The sequence below is a fragment of the Aythya ferina genome (genome assembly GCF_964211825.1).
Source record: "Aythya ferina genome assembly, chromosome: 4".
NCBI lineage: Eukaryota > Metazoa > Chordata > Aves > Anseriformes > Anatidae > Aythya > Aythya ferina.
In genome coordinates, this window is record NC_140300.1 from 35,519,462 (window position 1) to 35,533,922 (window position 14,461).

Here is a 14,461-nt window from a genome sequence, read left to right on the forward strand (position 1 = left end):
GGAGAGGGAGAGGGAGAGGGAGAGGGAGAGGGAGAGGGAGAGGGAGAGGGAGAGGGAGAGGGAGAGGGAGAGGGAGAGGGAGAGGGAGAGGGAGAGGGAGAGGGAGAGGGAGAGGGAGAGGGAGAGGGAGAGGGAGAGGGAGAGGGAGGGAGAGGGAGAGGGAGCTCAGTCAAATTTTAGAGGCCAGCATTTCCTTTTAAGATGCCTCTCCATTACATCAGAAGCAGAGGCAGCTGACACAACGTAAAGATAACTGGCCTCCAACTCAGAGGCTCCATCTAAATTATGGGTCTCAGGGATGTATTTGTGTCCTAGATCCACCTTTAACTATGCTCCCAATCTACATTGGCATGAGTGTCAGAGGCTGCTCACAGTCTCCTCTCTGTCCAGGGCAAATCACCCCAGGAACAGGGTTACCCATTTGAGAAGGATGCCTTCGTTCAGGACTCCTGCTTTGCGCCCTTTTTGGCCCTTTTTCACATTCTTGCACTACTACAAGTTCTACATAGCATTACTTCCAGGAAAAACAAACGATTCCTCCACCTCTACCCATTTACCACCATTTTATTACTATTTGTTAGCTTGGTGTTTGAAGCATTGTCCTCCAAGATGTGACCAGAGAACTGAGATGGGCACAATGTAGTGTTTGTTTGTTTGTTTGTTTTTGTTTTGTTTTTGTTTGTTTGTTTGTTTCCATTTATTTCCCCAGAAAAGTGCTCTTCCCAACAGACTGTTATACCAAAAATTTACACTATAACTATTATTCTTTATTTTGAATTGAAACTACCACGGCTACCATGATGTTAGACAAACTCTGCATTTCTGCCTTTGGTTAGCTTTTTATCTGTCAGTTAATCGTTTATTGTTTTATTTGGAAATGTTTGCACTGCTAAGTTTGTGTCTGGTCACAACAATTGGTTGTTTAGAAAAGATTTGAAAACTTCTCTAAAAGGGTGTCAAACATCTCTTAGATAATACAGAAGACTTACTCACTACTAAAAAGCTGCATAGTCAATTGCTCAAAGACAAATTATTTGATGGCAGGCCAACGATCCACTTTACAAATTCATGACCCGATATATTTAAGTGAAAATAGGTAGCTAGGCAAAGTATATGAAAGAAGAAAAATGACATATGAGACCAAATAAAAAAGATCCTTTCAACAAAAAATACTAAATATGTACAACTATTCCAGATGTTTCTTGAGATGAAACAAAACATACAGCGATTGTTAACAGATTGATGATAGAGGATTAAAATGGATGGAAAAAAATTCCAAGGCATTGAATATATATGACACCTGAAGGCTTCGAGGTTAGGCTGGAAGCCCCAGGAGAACTGAGGCTCCAGGACATCGATCATCCATCAGGTATCTGTACAAGGCTAAAAGAAACCCACTAGTGGGGGAAACATTAAAGAACATTCATGAACAGGAGGGGAATGAGAATGTCCAAACATATGGAAGAATTACTGCACTTTCTTCATGGATTTATTTTTACCTCCAAGAAGATAAAGAACAATCTCCCAGAGCATTTAACTGCATGGTGGCTTGGGATCCAAGGTTTTGGATTTGATTACAAGGCACATTAAGGTTGCATTTTTCACCTCTGCAGTAATAAGAACCTAAAGTTACATGCAGCTGAATTGATTCTCTAGCAGACAAAAAATAGCATATGATATTTTGATGTCTTTGTTTTAATCCTTGAGTTCCCCTTCGTAACATTTAAATCTGCAAAATCTTACAGTAGTAGTCTTCATGCATTAGTTACTCTACAAAGAGTTTAGCTAAACCAGAAAAAAAAGCACACTTTGAAATCACCATCCTCTGGTTCTACATACACAGACAAGTTTGTTTGTGCCTCCAGAAAAAATCCAGTGTAAACACACAGTCAAATGCATGGAACCACATCTCCTGTCTAGGTAATGCTTTTTATGAACTACAACATGTACCAAAGACATGGAAAGACTTCTAGTAAGACTTCTCTTAAAAACAAACTAGGCTTTTGATTACATCTGCATTGCTAATAACATCTAGAGAAGTCAGCTAAATTGCCAGACACCAGTTCACACCATCTACTTTTGGCCAAAAGTCTGTGTGTTGGGGAAGAAACCCATTTCCCTTTGTTGCTTCCCAAAAGGCAGTCATGTCTGCCAGAAGTCTCTGAGGTGGAAAGAGAGGCCCTCTGCAGCATTAATCCTTTTCTCAATAAGCCTTTGCTCTACTTTCTAAAAATTGTCATCTCTTATTTGAGTCTTTGCTCACACAGAGATTGGTTAAAATGTATTTAAGTGGCATATTGTATCCATACAATGCTGCATGTACTCTCCCCATTCCACAATGCTTACATGTAATCATCCTTTTTCAGAAAATAATTTAATTGGTAAAAAAATGTCTTTCTTACAATTCTTTGCTCTTCTCTTCCTATACAAAAATCAAGTCCTTTAAAGTAGAGTAGACTTTGCTCTTAAGATATGTAAAATACATTTTGTCTTCCTCTGTCCTTGCCCTTGATTTTTTTACACTCAACATCTTGTTATGCACCAAAAGGAAAACACTATAGAACCAGGAATTTACTGTTAGTTCAACTGTGGTGTTTGGTTTTTTTTTTTAACAACATAGTCCAAACTATCTAATATAGGAAAGCATCATTAATATTTTCTTAAATTTTATACCAAAAAACCTTCCTAGTTTCTCAGGTGTTACACTTACCCTTCCAGTGTCTCTGGGCATCCTGATGGTGAAAGTTTCTGTCTTGCTTAAGAAGAGCAGGAGAGGATGTTGATGAGCCATCAGAATCCCAAGGTCTTTGCTGGGAGGATAACATTCATGGTAGGAGGTTGATTTTATACATCAGCTTAATCATAGAATCATAGAATCATAGAATATCCTGAGTTGGAAGGGACCCTTAAGGATCATCAAGTCCAACTCTCGACACCGCACAGGTCTACCCAAAAGTTCAGACCATGTGCCTAAGTTCACAGTCCAATCTCTTCTTAAATTCAGACAGGCTCGGTGCAGTGACCACTTCCCTGGGGAGCCTGTTCCAGTGTGCAACCACCCTCTCTGTGAAGAACCCCCTCCTGACGTCCAGCCTAAATTTCCCCTGCCTCAGCTTAACCCCGTTCCCGCGGGTCCTGTCACTAGTGTTAATGGAGAAAAGGTCTCCTGCCTCTTGACAACCCCTTACGAGGAAGTTGTAGACTGCGATGAGGTCTCCCCTCAGCCTCCTCTTCTCCAGGCTGAACAGGCCCAGTGACCTCAGCCGTTCCTCGTACGTCTTCCCCTCCAGGCCTTTCACCATCTTCGTAGCCCTCCTCTGGACACTTTCCAACAGTTTCATGTCCTTTTTATACTGTGGTGCCCAGAACTGCACACAGTACTCGAGGGGAGGCCGCACCAGCGCAGAGTAGAGCGGGACAATCACCTCCCTTGACCTACTAGCGATGCCGTTCTTGATGCACCCCAGGATACGATTGGCCCTCCTGGCTGCCAGGGCACACTGCTGGCTCATATTCAACTTGCTGTCTACCACGACCCCCAGATCCCTCTCTTCTAGGCTGCTCTCCAGCGTCTCATCGCCCAGTCTGTACATGCAGCCAGGGTTTCCCCGTCCCAGGTGCAGGACCCGGCACTTGCTCTTATTGAACTTCATGCGGTTGGTGATCGCCCAGCTCTCCAACCTGTCCTGAGCCTGTTCACCTCCTCCCGGAGCTCCGCTACCTGGCTGAGCAGTTCTTCAACCTGGGCACACCTCCCACAGGCATACCCACCACTGCTGTCAGAGACCGACAGAAGGCTGGGGCACACTCTGCAGCCCAGGACCTGGACGGCTGCGTGTTTCCCCGAGCCCTCCGTCTGAGTAGCCACACTGGCGACCGTGGCTGGAGATGCCTCACGAGATGCGGAGGCCACGGTTTTCTGCCTGGTCGATACCATGGTCAGGTTCTACGCAAGCAGGTTACAAGCACCGAAGGGAGAGGCAGCTGCAAAAGAGCGACGATGATGCAGTCTCCTTCCTGAACACTGGCTCCTAGCAAAAGCCTATAAGTTGCAAAATCCAGGGGGCTGCTGCTGGTTCCCCATGAATGAGAATGGAGGTCAGGCCTCTCCACCCCAGCACTGTGGGAGCCAGTGCCAGCAGGGGAGGTGCTGAACAACACTGCGGCCACTGAGACAAGATCAGCCCTGAAACCCTGGTTTCAGGTCACTACCAAGCATTTGATCTTTTTCTAATACCAGCAAAAATCATACTGAGCTACAACTTGCCATCATAACAGAGAGAGTGGAAAATAGTGATCTTGCTGAATCTAACTCCCTTGCTTATTTTACCAGGATCTGGATGTTCCTTAGCATTAAAGTGCTAGGATTAAAAATAATTATTAGTAAGTGGATAGAAGGCAAAGAAAATAACCCAGAATAACCTCAGATTTGTTTAACATACACACTGAAATTCAGAGCAACAGGTTAAACAATATAGTAAATATTAAAACAAATATATAAATAAGTTAAACAGTTCAGACGTCAATACTGATTTGGGGAGGAAAGCAAGGGAGTCAGGTGCACCTGAGGAACTTGCAGTTCACTGAAAGCCTTTTTGGCTGCTGCATCAGCTCTCCAGGTTCTGGGCTGCCTGTAGCCCCAGCAAACTAGGGGTGAACAGCACCTCACTGCTGAGTTCCCACTGCACACAACTCCAAGTTACCTGTACACTGCACTTTGCACAGAGCAGTTTCTTCAGGAGAGGACACTGTGCTCTTGGCATTAGAAAAGCAGAACAATAGGAAGATAACCAGAAAGACTGGGTGTAAGGAGAAGGCATGTCTTTGGCTGTGAATCATCCAGATCTAGAGCAGATTGAATGCAGAAGATTCATTCAAATCAGAAAAACATATCTGAGAAGATGAGTTCTGCAACCTAAAATGAACAATGCTTAAGACTGGTGAGGAAACTGTAAGAGTGCAGGCATTTCTTGTTTTTCCCTGGCCCCTTCCATTTACCCACGGAGAATTTTGCCAGGAATGCCACAGAGAGATGAAAATGCTACAAATATAATCACTCTAAGTGTGTTTGTCATCCAAAATAACCGCATGAAGTGAATTGTGATTGTGTTAAGAAATGGACTGTGACTTCAGCATATACTTCCTTCACTGTCACATTAGCCTGAGAAGAGAAATAGAATGGAAATAAAAGTTTGACTTTGAGGACTGTGCTTCAGATACTGGGGGGGCCGCAGAGCCAGTACTGACAAGTTCATAGCAAAGGATGTGCTGAGAGACAGAGTGCTTATGGCAACATCCAAACTGTCCTCACAGTTCTCAAGCCAACAGCAGATGGAATTGACACTGGTATCTGACTGTAACAGCCCAGGTCCAGTCCAGAGCCCCTTCCTCTCCAAAAGTAAAATAAAAAAGAAGAAAAATTTATGCAAAATTGAAAAAAAAAAAAACACAAACACAGTGATACTAAAACCTAAACTCAAATTCCTATTCCTCTCAGCTCCCAAATAAATGTTTGGCTTGTTATGGGAAATGCTATGGTATGGGACTCCAAGATAATAAAGATGAGATCCAACTATGGAGGCCCAAATTATGAGCCTAAGTGATTGGGGAATAAGGTGATAGAAGTAATTTAATGTAGACAAATGTACAATATAGCACATGTAGAAAGAAAAAACAATCTTGACTTTGTTCATAAAAATGTACTGTTCATAAAAATGCCGATTACCTCTTGGGAACAAAGATCTTGCAGTGATAGATGCAGTGTTGTGAAAATATGAGTTCTATACCTCTAAAAAAGGCAATTCAAATGAACAGCCTCACTAGGCCACCTGTTTTTGTATCAGGTGCTGGACATCCTGATTAAAAAATGCAATCTCCCATCTCAAAATGTATTTAAGAAAACATGCTAGGAGGAACATGACCAGTGAGGACATAGCTTCTGCTTCTCTTTTCCATGCACAGAAGCTAGACTTCAACCCACAGGTGAGAAACAGACATCTCTTATGTAATCATCACTGTTCAGATTCTGCTCATACATTTTTTCTATGAACATCTAGTTTTGGCTTCAAAGACAGGTTGCTGATTGAGTGATCTGATCTGGTGAAACTGCTCTTAGGTCCTCTTCTTCCCTCAGAAAGGAAATGAATAGAAAGCTTTTACAAGGATGTGATGACTGCCTTCACTTACCCGCATCTTCACCAGCCAAAGCAAAAGCACCCCATGGTGAATTACAGAGGGAGTTAAACTTCCCCAGTTTCAGAAAGATTCAGAAAGGAAATTCTTGACCTTTCTTACAGAAATTCTTTTCAGAACAGTGTCATATTTTCACAGGGGCAGGTAGTGAAGCTTCTCCACTCTGCTCTCTCACTCATCCTCCTCAGAGGAAAAGGATGATAAAAGGCTCAGGGGTTCAAATAATTACCTATTACAATATTACACATAATCATTACATATTTCATGTTTTTTTTTTTTGTTTTGTTTTGTTTTGTTTTGTTTTTTCCATCATATCTGAGCATTTAAATGACATGATCACAAAATCACAGAACTGTAGGGGTTGGAAGGGACCTTGAAAGATCATCGGGTCCAACCCCCCTGCCAAAGCAGGTTCCTCAGAGCAGGCTGCCCGGGTAGGCATCCAGACAGGCCTTGAATATCTCCAGAGAAGGAGATACGATAATCATGTTTCTTGTTTTCTAGGATTAAGATTTACTAGCTGTGGTCATTTATTACCAATTTTAATAAACAGGTAGTATCTTAAACACATTTGAAATTAGAACTACCAGAAAATACATATAAGGAAGATAAATTGGTGGTGGGTTTTCTCAAAAATACAGGAAAATAAAAAATTATTACCAGCTCCAAGAGAGGAAAAAAGAAATACCCTTGAGGAATGAGAAAAACATGGGTAGATGTATAGAATCCTTTATCTGCTTAACTGTTACGTAGGTTTTCCCCCACTCTCCAGATAATGAAATAAGCTTTCTAGAAATTTCTGGCATTCACTGACAAAGATTCATTGAGGGGGAAAAAAAAAAAAAAAAGAGAGAGAGAGAGAGAGAGAGAGAAGAGTTAGGATCCCAAAGAGGTTTGCAACAGCTGTGCTTAAAACCTTGATGCTGCATTGTTTCACGTGAAGGATACTAAATGGGTATCATTCTTGTTTCTTGCTCTGCTGAAGTCATTATCAATGCACCTCCTTCTGCTCATCATTGGATCTGCTAAATCCCATAGTAGATCTTGTCTTTACTGGCTAAATAATAATTCAGTAGTGCTCTATTCCCATAAAGAAAAAAAAAAAAAAAAAAAAAAAGCTCCTAGAATGCAAAGTGGATAGAAATTGAAGTCAGTCTCAAAAGGATTTTCAAGGACATCATTTAGATTTGTAGCTTTTTTAGTTTCAGAAGACAAAATTATGACAATCTAAACTGAGTAAATGTCATTGTATATATCCAGCACCTCCAATTTAATTTGTAAACTCCTGCCTTGTTACTTCCCCTCTCAAAAGGCTCTGCAGAGGAGATAATACCATTTCTCTCCTGTGATTTGAAATCTCTTGATCTCAAAGAGCTGGAATGTCACACTTATTAGCATTTGGCTATTTATTAAATGGTATTAAATGCAGATTCCCTGATACCACTTCACATGGAAAACAGGTGAGTGAACTACATAACATTTCATAACATAGGTAAATCTAATAAAAATTTACCTTTTTTAAATTGGAATTACATAACTATCTCTTTTTAACTGTCAGGTCTAAATCAAAGCTAGCCTGTGTGGGGTGGGGGGGTGGGAACTCTGAAGAAAAAATTGTCACTCTCCTACTGAAGTAATAATACATAATTTTTCGTAACATTTGTTGAGAGATCAAATATTTATAAAAGAATTCTTGACCTCAAAGTCAAGATAAGATGTGCATCTGGAATATCTGTGTAATACTTTCTGCAAGTTTCTGTTTTGGATAAATGAAGAATGAAGTTTCATCCAAAAAATCTGCTCTGATTTTACTCAGACACTGGTACACGCTGGGATTGACCTATGGGCAACCTGATGTAGTTGGAATAGCATTATATTATATACATCTATACATTAAATTATAGTTTATTATGCAGTGCAGTTATGTTTGTCAATCTTGATTATATATACCAAATATGTATATAGAATAGTTCAGTTGAAACAAACCTACAAAGATCATTGAGTCACAGTGCGTGACCACTTCACAGATAACCAAAAGTTAAAAGCACATTACTGAGGGCAGTGCCCAAAAGCCTCCTGGGCATCGACAGGAGTGGGGCATCAACCACCTCTCTAGGAAGCATGTGCCAGTGTTCGTGTTCAGCCACCCTCACAACAAAGAAATTCTCCCTCGTGGCCAGATCAAACCTCCCCTGGCACAGCTCTGTGCCGTTCCCACACGTCCTGACATCAGTGAGCAGGGAGCAGAGGCCGGCGCCTCCCTCTGTGCTTCCCCTCCTCAGGAGATGCAGAGGGCAGGGAGGTTGCCTCTCGGCCTCCTCTTCTCCAGGCTGGGCGCCTCACGTGTCCTCAGCCTCCCCTCACAGGACAGGCCTTCCAGCCCTTTCACCAGATACATCACCCTCCTCTGGAGGTTTTCAAGTGCCTTTTATCCTTATCAATATCCTTTTTATATTGTGAGACCAAAACTGTTCACAATACTCAAAGTGATGCTGAACCAACACTAAATATAGCAGGGGAACCACCTCTTTTGTTTGGCTGACTATGCTACGCTTGATACACTCCAAAATGCAATTTGCCCTCTTGGCTGCCAGGGCACACTGCTGGCTTCCGTTGAGGTAGCACGCCCAGCTCCCTTTCTGTGAAGTTGTTCTCCATCCACTTGACTCCCTGTCTTATATAGATTAGAAGAGCTCCTGACAATCTATCAATAGAAGCATAGCATAGAGATTCATCCATCTGAAATGAAGCTTGTGTTTTAATATCCATCTCTCAGGCCATCATGAGATTTAGACGTGTTGAAAATACCAATTGGTTAAACAGTGCCTGCCTGAGATTCTTACAATATACTATCTTGTTCTGACTTCCTCTTGTTCTGTTGCAATGTAGCTAAAATTTCACTAATAACACTAAAGACAACTTTCAAAGGCAGAAGCTTCCCCTTGCCAGCCTAAAACTTCAAACCTCAACAGCTCATCAGTCTTGCTAAGCAAATCTTTGCATTTTTTCCAAAGCTCAGAATCTCAATTTGCTCACATTATGGCTGCTCAGAAACAACAGCTCTGAATTCATGAGTTTTTGTGGTGACTTTGATGATACCCTAAAATAATTTTTTGTATACCTCCCATGTAAACCCAAGTTCCTGATTTCCTCCAAAATTCAGAGAGCTACACTGCAAGAAGCTGAACTCTATTTTTGAAGACCAGTTCATTTTACAAACCAGTCACTTTACATCCTGTAGATGTTAATGCTTAAATCTTTTTTCTTGTTGGTAAGCACTAATAATAACCATGCTGATGCAGATAAGAATTAAAGATAGTTCAATGCTGAGTTGAAAATAGGATTTCCTAAAGCACAAAAAAAAAAAAAAAAAAAAAAAAAAAAAGGGGGGGGGGAGGGAATTAATTGCTTTCTTATTTTATATTAAACCCCAAAGAACTCATCTTTAATATCAGGAGTATGTTTACAAATGTGCTCTGTAGTATGACAGTTATTACTATGCTTTTGGTGTTTTGCTTTTTTGTTGTTGTTGTTGCCGCTAAATTATTTTTTAGAGTCTGGCAGGGCATAAATCCAGTAGTAACTACAGGTTGCATATTATACATTTATTTATATTGCCATAGCATACATGTTTGTTAAATTACTATAATACTTATTTTATCATACATAGCTTCACAATTTGCACATCACATATGAACTTTAGTCCAAATCCTGGGTAATGCTTTATACCTTCTGCAGAGGATCTATTCTCATGGGGCTGGGGAAGGCCACATCCACCTGCTCCACTGGGGGCTCCTCCACAGGCCACAGGGGAACTGCTGCTACATGCCTGGAGCACCTCCTGCCCTCCCTTCTTCTCTGAGCTTGGTGTCCTCTCTCCCAGCTACTGTTGTGCAGCAGTTTTTTTTCCCTGTCTTCAATCTGCTCTCCCAGAGGCCCAACCAGCATCACTCCCTAGCTCAGCTCTGGCCAGTGCCAGGTTCCTTTTGGAGCCAGCTGGAGCCAGCTCTGATCTGACACAGGGTAGCTCCTGGGCTCTGCACACAGAGGCCACCCCAGCAGCCCTCCTGTTACCAAGCACTTGCCATGTAAACTGAATACACTTTTGGGAATATGTGCAAAGACACAGCTTGGAAAACTAATGGAATTTTTTTAATCAAAGAAACACGTTAAGAATCACAGTTTTATACCTCTACCTCACGTGAGGCAATTCTGTGAAATCTGGCCCACCAGGACTGTTGTCTGTTTACTGTGATCTTAGTCAAAAGTTCATGGCTGAGCAAAATGCTGACATATTTAGCCGTTTGCAACCTATCAAGCTCCATTCATATTCTCATAAGTCCTAACACCTTCTGTGAAGGAGCAAGTGATGATCCCCAAATTATTGGCTTCCCAGTGCTGAAAGAGCCAGAACTGATGAAAACAATAGGCTGAGCTCCCAAAAACATTATTTCAAAACTCTGAGATATGATTAAAAGCTTATAAATGATGCATAACCCCTGCAGGGAATCAGACTGACTGCCATCTCAACTTTCCAAAGGACCCAGGCTTTATCTGGCATGTTAGAAATTCTCTACACGTGCCAAGCGTAACACTTCCAAATGGTGTTAGAACTCACATACTGTGCAGTCAAAATAGGTTACATGCATATATATATGTGTGTGTGTGTGTGTGTAGAAGGAAAGGCAGATAGACAGAGATGGCTCATAAAACAGGCTCAAAGTACTTAATTTTCCTGCCTTTGATGATTGGTTTAATCTAATACGTTCTGACTCTGTTGTCCCAAGGTCAGGTAAGGACTTTCTGAGAGGCTTGAAAGAGTGCTCTTTTTAATCTGTTAGCATTCACAGCATAATTCCTTCATGCAGCTGTGGGACTGCTTGTACCAACCCCTCCAAAGATGCCCTCTTGCAGAGCAGGGCCCTCTTCTTCACATGTGCTCTTCCTTTCAAGGCCTTTTTCCCCAGGCAAAATGATTCCACCACGATTCCCCAGCTGGAAAGCTTTCCCAGTTTCACTGCCAAAAACCAGAATTGCCAGGAAAGGCTGGCAACTGGTTTTCTTGCTCCCAGCTAGTAACACAGTTCAGTTCATGGCCTGTGCCATGAAAAAAAAATAATAATAATAATATATATATATATAATATATATATATATATATATATATATATATATATATTAGCTATACCAAACTTCCCTTCTTCTTGCTCATTTTTTTATTTCTTTAACCAAGTGCACTGGGAGAAGTTCCTTGTCACACACATTGGAAACTAAAAATAGGCTGATCTAAGTCTTGTTTTTTCCCCGTATTAGTTCATAGGATTTAAATAAGCACAATAAGGCAAATGACATATTAAAATATATGCAGCTTTTGGCAGGTTACTTTACAAGATGAGGTGATTTTTCATCACAGTTAATATCCTGTCAGATCGTTTGCATGATCATTATTTATTATTTCTGTAATAATAATTATTCATTGGTTAAGATCTTTGCTTCCTCTTCCAAATTTCTTCCTCTTTTTTCCTAAAAAGTACTTCTTCAAATTAAATGACATAAGATGAGCAGATACCTCCCAGCTCATCTGTAAGTGACAAAGTAGCAGTAGTAAGCAGCAGTGGTCTTCTTTGAAACCATGCAAATACTGCATTATGGCTCTAGAACTTGAATCTGATTAAAGGCTTTATAAATATTTCTAATAAAGGTACTAATAGTCACATTTTTTTCTTTTGAGCCACTTACAACCCTTTTTTCTTTTGGTTTCATTTAAAACATGGTGTTTCTTATAATCATTATATTTTTCATTTAAAATAAATTTTAAAATATTACTCTAAGGTTAATTTGGTCCACTGTGTCTTGCAGGAAACATCTTTACCTTTGTTTTCGCTCACACTCTACATTCTTCACCTAAAACTTTTTGGCTTTATCTAATTCCACAAGACAATCCTGGCATATTGTTTAACTAAATAAGCTAACTTGCAGTTTCTTGACTGCCACTTCTGAGTACGGTTTAAATAATACAATGGATTTCATCTTTACCTGGGATTTTAGGCACCTTCAACTAAGGTTTACATCCTGATTTCTGGAGCCAACATGAAAGAGATGGAAAAGAGTCAGAGATTAACATCAACAGCCAATAAATTCTCTACCTGGAAGGAATAACAAAAGTAAATGCCACCATCAGGAACATCTGTGCTAAAGCAGCTAATATGCAGTTTCTAATAATTATTGTACAGGTGTATCGTATACTTCTTATCTACTTTTGAAATATATTGAGCAGGAAACCTGGTGATGAAGTTTTATTTCATTTATTCTTAACAAGCATTAACACTGTCATGTGTTCTACACATACAAAACAAATAAATGATACGTGATTCAGCATTAGTGAGGACAGGGAGATCAGCAGCAGTTCTGTACTGTGTTCAGAGAATCCAAAACGATTCCTTAAATCCAAGTATGTCATAATACAAAACTTCATAAAGTCAGACCTTGGTGTATTTTTAATAAGAACACAAAAAGTATCACAAGGCATGAAACACCAATTATTTTCCTGTAGCAATGAAGAACTTTTATTTAAAGGGAAGCAGATCCACCTCTCTCTTTCCTTGTTTGCTGTTGGAGCTCCTTGGCTGCAACTACAGCAGAGACACTCTTTGCCAGAAGCAGAGACCTACAACATGCATCAACCCAGGCTACTCAGAATTTTTCTGGTAAGACATACTGTTTACATCTACTTTACAGTTGTCAACTTCAGAAACTTGAAGCAAGTGAGAAGACAAGGTCCAGTAATGGCTACTTTTAAAGACAGAGAAGAAAAGTGAGTAGAAGTCACCTTCTGATGATCAAAAATCACTGTACAGTGATCAAAAATCACTGTACAGAGCACAGCTCTTCACTCCCATTTCCTTTCATGGATGTTTGTGAACATAGACTACTGGTTCTCATCAGCACCCGTGAACTACTTTTAAAGGATCTGTGAAAGGCAAATGAGAAAAGCAAGTGAGTATTAAATGGCTTAAATTCTCTATAAAAGGTTCTACACCAGCAGTGGGAAATGTTTCCATCTGTGTGCTCTTATTTCACTTCTAAGCTTCCTTAACTTTTTGGTCAGGTGGAAACTCCTTTCCAATTCATTCTCAGTTAATTCTCAGATTTCCCTATTCCCCCTACAAGTAAATAGATCCTCTCTACTAGGGAGGTGACGTTAGTGTGGCCAAGGCACATCAACTACTCTAAAACTCACTGAAGAGATCCTCCAAGCCAGACACTTTTCATAGCAACCGTGACTGAAGTGATAGACAGGGGCTCAGTTTGGGTGATGTTTAATGGGTACATCATGACCATTGTTCCATTAGTTCACAGGAAAGTCTTTCACATGGACCTAGCTGCCCAAGAGAAAAACAAGCAAAAAATCTGATGAGGACAATGGTGAACACACTGAATTCTTTCTGCTGAAAGCCACCTCCCTGAAGAACAGAGTTTTGCTGTGTAATTTAAGAACAACTTCAAACACTGTTGTCCAAATGTCTTTTGAAAACCTGGTCTGGCAAATATAAGAGCTGCATTAGCAGTACACCAGTAAAACTACCTCAATAGTTGTCAATCTATCCATCTTTCATGGAAATTGGAGATGAAAAAGAGCTCATGGTTCATATAATTGCCAATCTAAGACTGTTCCAGTGTTCCTAGAGGTTTGTCCAGTTTTTAATGACTTGAGTAAAGGAGCTCCCACCATTTTCCTCCAGGGACTATTCTCTATTGTAAAAGATTTCACTGTAAAAAGAAACAATTCCTGACATTCAGCCTAAAATATTCCCTTGCTGACTTTTCCATTCATCTCTATTATACATATACTATACAGCAAAAGCCAAACTGCTCCCAGTTACATCATACAGTCCCTTAGTTAGTCACATTGCCTCAGTGTGATGCTGAAAAGAATTTGTCCTCGCACTTTGTTCTTCAGAAAATCTTGATGGAAGTAGTGGATTTATTTTCATGACACACACTAAAAGAATAAAGGGTATAAACTGGCAGGAACTTCACATCATATGAAAGTCTGCAACTCCGCATTAGCCAGGCCCTTTTTGAAGGTAGTGAAAGAAATAAAAGGCCACAGTCCATTGGGATTTTATAAATAAAAGGTGCTGGGGAGTGAGTAGATAGTGTATGATGTCATTTACCAGTAAACAATTTGAAGACCAAGTGCAGCCTCTGCTGCAAATTTTCCTCATTGTAATACGTCCATTCCTGTGTAGACCTGTTACATCTTGCTT

At 40.5% G+C, this 14,461-nt stretch overlaps 1 long non-coding RNA gene across 1 annotated transcript; it reads left to right on the forward strand.

The window, feature by feature from the left end:
• Window positions 1–5,922: 5,922 nt before the first annotated feature.
• Window positions 5,923–13,817, forward strand: LOC311436034. Its single transcript, XR_014692564.1, has 3 exons — window positions 5,923–5,982; window positions 12,930–13,187; window positions 13,544–13,817. It is a non-coding gene; the product is annotated as an uncharacterized lncRNA (long non-coding RNA).
• The last annotated feature ends 644 nt before the right edge of the window (window positions 13,818–14,461 follow it).